This window comes from Nothobranchius furzeri, unplaced genomic scaffold (assembly GCF_043380555.1).
Source record: "Nothobranchius furzeri strain GRZ-AD unplaced genomic scaffold, NfurGRZ-RIMD1 Scf035, whole genome shotgun sequence".
NCBI classification, from domain to species: Eukaryota; Metazoa; Chordata; class Actinopteri; order Cyprinodontiformes; family Nothobranchiidae; genus Nothobranchius; species Nothobranchius furzeri.
The window spans coordinates 940,877-946,644 of NW_027223052.1; positions in this window are offsets into that span (position 1 = coordinate 940,877).

The following is a 5,768-nucleotide window of genomic DNA, read 5'->3' on the forward strand; positions in this document are numbered from 1 at the left end:
GCCACATGTCAACAATGGGTCTGACTGAGCGCCTCCAGTAGAGAGGCCCAAGCAAGACATGCCCCGAGGAGCGTCTTGACATATGTCAACACTGGGTCGGACTGAGGGCCTCCATGAGAGAAGCCCAAGCAAGACGCGCCTCGAGGAGAGTCTTGCCACATGTCAACACTCGGTCTGACAGAGGGCATTCAGGAGAGAGGCCGAAGCAATACGCGCCCCGAGGAGCGTCTTGCCACATGTCACCACTGGGTCTGAATGAGCGCCTCCAGGAGAGAGGCCCAACCAAGACGCGCCCCGAGGAGTGTCTTGCCACATGCCAACACTGGGTCTGACTGAGCGCCTCCAGGAGAGAGGCCCAAGCAAGACGCGCCACGAGGAGCGTCTTGCCACGTGTCAACACTGGGTCTGACTGAGCGCCTCCAGGAGAGAGGCCCAAGCAAGATGTGCCCAGAGGAGCGTCTTTCCACGTGTCACCACTGGGTCTGACTGAGCGCCTCCAGGAGAGAGGCCCAAGCAAGACGCGCCCCGAGGAGCGTCTTGCCACATGTCAACACTGGGTCTGACTGAGCGCCTCCAGGAGAGAGGCCCAAGCAAGACGCGCCCCGAGGAGCGTCTTGCCACATGTCAACACTGGGTCTGACTGAGCGCCTCCAGGAGAGAGGCCCAAGGAAGACGCGCCCCGAGGAGCGTCTTGCCACATGTCAGCACTGGGTCTGACTGAGCGCCTCCAGGAGAGAGGCCCAAGCAAGACGCGCCCTGAGGAGCATCTTGCCACATGTCAACACTGGGTCTGACTGAGCGCCTCCAGGAGAGAGGCCCAAGCAAGACTTGCCCCGAGGAGCGTCTTGCCACATGTCAACAATGGGTCTGACTGAGGGTCTCCAGGAGAGAAGCCCAAGCAAGACGCGCCCAGAGGAGCGTCTTGCCACATGTCAACACTGGGTCTGACTGAGCGCCTCCAGTAGAGAGGCCCAAGCAAGACATGCCCCGAGGAGCGTCTTGACATATGTCAACACTGGGTCGGACTGAGGGCCTCCATGAGAGAAGCCTAAGCAAGACGCGCCCCGAGGAGAGTCTTGCCACATGTCAACACTTTGTCTGACTGAGCACCTCCAGGAGAGAGGCCCAAGCAAGACGCGCCCCGAGGAGCGTCAGGCCACATGTCACTACTCAGTCTGACTGAGCGCCTCCAGGAGAGAGGCCCAAGCAAGACTTGCCCCGAGGAGCGTCTTGCCACATGTCAACAATGGGTCTGACTGAGGGTCTCCAGGAGAGAAGCCCAAGCAAGACGCGCCCAGAGGAGCGTCTTGCCACATGTCAACACTGGGTCTGACTGAGCGCCTCCAGTAGAGAGGCCCAAGCAAGACACGCCCCGAGGAGCGTCTTGACATATGTCAACACTGGGTCGGACTGAGGGCCTCCATGAGAGAAGCCCAAGCAAGACGCGCCCCGAGGAGAGTCTTGCCACATGTCAACACTCGGTCTGACAGAGGGCATTCAGGAGAGAGGCCGAAGCAATACGCGCCCCGAGGAGCGTCTTGCCACATGTCACCACTGGGTCTGACTGAGCGCCTCCAGGAGAGAGGCCCAAGCAAGACGCGCCCCGAGGAGCGTCAGGCCACATGTCACTACTCGGTCTGACTGAGCGCCTCCAGGAGAGAGGCCCAAGCAAGACTTGCCCCGAGGAGCGTCTTGCCACATGTCAACAATGGGTCTGACTGAGGGTCTCCAGGAGAGAAGCCCAAGCAAGACGCGCCCAGAGGAGCGTCTTGCCACATGTCAACACTGGGTCTGACTGAGCGCCTCCAGTAGAGAGGCCCAAGCAAGACAAGCCCCGAGGAGCGTCTTGACATATGTCAACACTGGGTCGGACTGAGGGCCTCCATGAGAGAAGCCCAAGCAAGACGCGCCCCGAGGAGAGTCTTGCCACATGTCAACACTCGGTCTGACAGAGGGCATTCAGGAGAGAGGCCGAAGCAATACGCGCCCCGAGGAGCGTCTTGCCACATGTCACCACTGGGTCTGAATGAGCGCCTCCAGGAGAGAGGCCCAACCAAGACGCGCCCCGAGGAGTGTCTTGCCACATGCCAACACTGGGTCTGACTGAGCGCCTCCAGGAGAGAGGCCCAAGCAAGACGCACCACGAGGAGCGTCTTGCCACGTGTCAACACTGGGTCTGACTGAGCGCCTCCAGGAGAGAGGCCCAAGCAAGATGTGCCCCGAGGAGCGTCTTTCCACGTGTCACCACTGGGTCTGACTGAGCGCCTCCAGGAGAGAGGCCAAAGCAAGACGCGCCCCGAGGAGCGTCTTGCCACATGTCAACACTGGGTCTGACTGAGCGCCTCCAGGAGAGAGGCCCAAGCAAAACATGCCCCGAGGAGCGTCTTGCCACATGTCAACACTGGGTCTGACTGAGCGCCTCCAGGAGAGAGGCCCAAGCAAGACGCGCCCCGAGGAGCGTCTTGCCACATGTCAGCACTGGGTCTGACTGAGCGCCTCCAGGAGAGAGGCCCCAGCAAGACGCGCCCCGAGGAGCGTCTTGCCTTATGTCAGCACTCAGTCTGACTGAGCGCCTCCAGGAGAGAGGCCCAAGCAAGACGCGCCCCGAGGAGCGTCTTGCCACATGTCAACAATGGGTCTGACTGAGGGCCTCCAGGAGAGAGGCCCAAGCAAGATGCGCCCGGAGGAGCGTCTTGCCACATGTCAACACTGGGTCTGACAGAGGGCCTCCAGGAGAGAGGCCCAAGCAAGACGCGCCCCGAGGAGCGTCTTGCCACATGTCACCTCTGGTTCTGACTGAGCGCCTCCAGGAGAGAGGCCCAAGCAAGACGCGCCCCGAGGAGCGTCTTGCCACATGTCAACACTGGGTCTGACTGAGCGCCTCCAGGAGAGAGGCCCAAGCAAGACACGCCCAGAGGAACGTCTTGCCACATGTCAACACTGGGTCTGACTGAGCGCCTCCAGGAGAGAGGCCCAAGCAAGACGCGCCCCGAGGAGCGTCTTGCCACATGTCAGCACTGGGTCTTACTGAGCGCCTCCAGGAGAGAGGCCCCAGCAAGACGCGCCCCGAGGAGCGTCTTGCCTTATGTCAGCACTCGGTCTGACTGAGCGCCTCCAGGAGAGAGGCCCAAGCAAGACGCGCCCCGAGGAGCGTCTTGCCACATGTCAACAATGGGTCTGACTGAGGGCCTCCAGGAGAGAGGCCCATGCAAGATGCGCCTGGAGGAGCGTCTTGCCACATGTCAACACTGGGTCTGACTGAGCGCCTCCAGGAGAGAGGCCCAAGCGTGACGCCCCCCGAGGAGCGTCAGGCCACATGTCACTACTCAGTCTGACTGAGCGCCTCCAGGAGAGAGGCCCAAGCAAGACGCGCCCCGAGGAGCGTCTTGCCACATGTCAGCACTGGGTCTGACTGAGCGCCTCCAGGAGAGAGGCCCCAGCAAGACGCGCCCCGAGGAGAGTCTTGCCACATGTCAACACTGGGTCTGACCGAGCGCCTCCAGGAGAGAGGCCCGAGGAGCGTCTTGCCACATGTCACCTCTGGGTCTGACTGAGCGCCTCCAGGAGAGAGGCGCAAGCAAGAAACGCCCGAGGAGCGTCTTGACACATGTCAACACTGGGTCTGACTGAGCGCCTCCAGGAGAGAGGCCCCAGCAAGAAGCGCCCCGAGGAGCGTCTTGCCACATGTCAACAATGGGTCTGACTGAGGGCCTCCAGGAGAGAAGCCCAAGCAAGACGCGCCCCGAGGAGCGTCTTGCCACATGTCAACAATGGGTCTGACTGAGGGCCTCCAGGAGAGAAGCCCAAGCAAGACGCGCCCCGAGGAGCGTCTTGCCACATGTCAACACTGGGTCTAATTGAGCGCCTCCAGGAGAGAGGCCCAAGCAAGACGCGCCCCGAGGAGCGTCTTGCCACATGTCACTACTCGGTCTGACTGAGCGCCTCCAGGAGAGAGGTCCAAGCAAGACGCGCCCCGAGGAGAGTCTTGCCACATGTCAACACTGGGTCTGACAGAGGGCATCCAGGAGAGAGGCCCAAGCAATACGCGCCCCGAGGAGCGTCTTGCCACATGTCAACAATGGGTCTGACTGAGGGGCTCCAGGAGAGAAGCCAAAGCAAGACGCGCCCCGAGGAGCTTCTTTCCACATGTCAACAATGGGTCTTACTGAGGGCCTCCATGAGAGAAGCCCAAGCAAGACGTGCCCCGAGGAGTGTCTTGCCACATGTCAACACTGTGTCTGACTGAGCGCCTCCAGGAGAGAGGGCCAAGCAAGACGCGCCCCGAGGAGCGTCTTGCCACGTGTCAACACTGGGTCTGACTTAGCGCCTCCAGGAGAGAGGCCCAAGCAAGATGCGCCCCGAGGAGCGTCTTGCCACGTGTCACCACTGGGTCTGACTGAGCTCCTCCAGGAGAGAGGCCCAAGCAAGACGCGCCCAGAGGAGCGTCTTGCCACGTGTCACCACTGGGTCTGATTGAGCATCTCCAGGAGAGAGGCCCCAGCAAGACGCGCCCCGAGGAGCGTCTTGCCTTATGTCAGCACTCGGTCTGACTGAGCGCCTCCAGGAGAGAGGCCGAAGCAAGACGCGCCCCGAGGAGCGTCTTGCCACATGTCACTACTCGGTCTAACTGAGCGCCTCCAGGAGAGAGGTCCAAGCAAGATGCGCCCCGAGGAGCGTCTTGCAAAATGTTACTACTCAGTCTGACTGAGCGCCTCCAGGAGGGAGGTCCAAGCAAGACGCGCCCCGAGGAGCGTCTTGCCACATGTCACTACTCGGTCTGACTGAGCGCCTCCAGGAGAGAGCCCGAAGCAAGACTTGCCCCGAGGAGCGTCTTGCCACATGTCAACAATGGGTCTGACTGAGGGTCTCCAGGAGAGAAGCCCAAGCAAGACGCGCCCAGAGGAGCGTCTTGCCACATGTCAACACTGGGTCTGAATGAGCGCCTCCAGTAGAGAGGCCCAAGCAAGACATGCCCCGAGGAGCGTCTTGACATATGTCAGCACTGGGTCGGACTGAGGGCCTCCATGAGAGAAGCCCAAGCAAGACGCGCCCCGAGGAGAGTCTTGCCACATGTCAACACTCGGTCTGACAGAGGGCATTCAGGAGAGAGGCCGAAGCAATACGCGCCCCGAGGAGCATCTTGCCACATGTCACCACTGGGTCTGAATGAGCGCCTCCAGGAGAGAGGCCCAAGCAAGATGTGCCCAGAGGAGCGTCTTTCCACGTGTCACCACTGGGTCTGACTGAGCGCCTCCAGGAGAGAGGCCCAAGCAAGACGCGCCCCGAGGAGCGTCTTGCCACATGTCAACACTGGGTCTGACTGAGCGCCTCCAGGAGAGAGGCCCAAGCAAGATGCGCCCCGAGGAGCGTCTTGCCACATGTCAACACTGGGTCTGACTGAGCGCCTCCAGGAGAGAGGCCCAAGCAAGACGCGCCCCGAGGAGCGTCTTGCCACATGTCAGCACTGGGTCTGACTGAGCGCCTCCAGGAGAGAGGCCCCAGCAAGACGCGCCCCGAGGAGCGTCTTGCCTTATGTCAGCACTGGGTCTGACTGAGCGCCTCCAGGAGAGAGGCTCAAGCAAGACGCGCCCCGAGGAGCGTCTTGCCACATGTCAACAATGGGTCTGACTGAGGGCCTCCAGGAGAGAGGCCCAAGCAAGATGCGCCCGAAGGAGCGTCTTGCCACATGTCAACACTGGGTCTGACAGAGGGCCTCCAGGAGAGAGGCCCAAGCAAGACGTGCCCCGAGGAGCCTCTTGTCACATGTC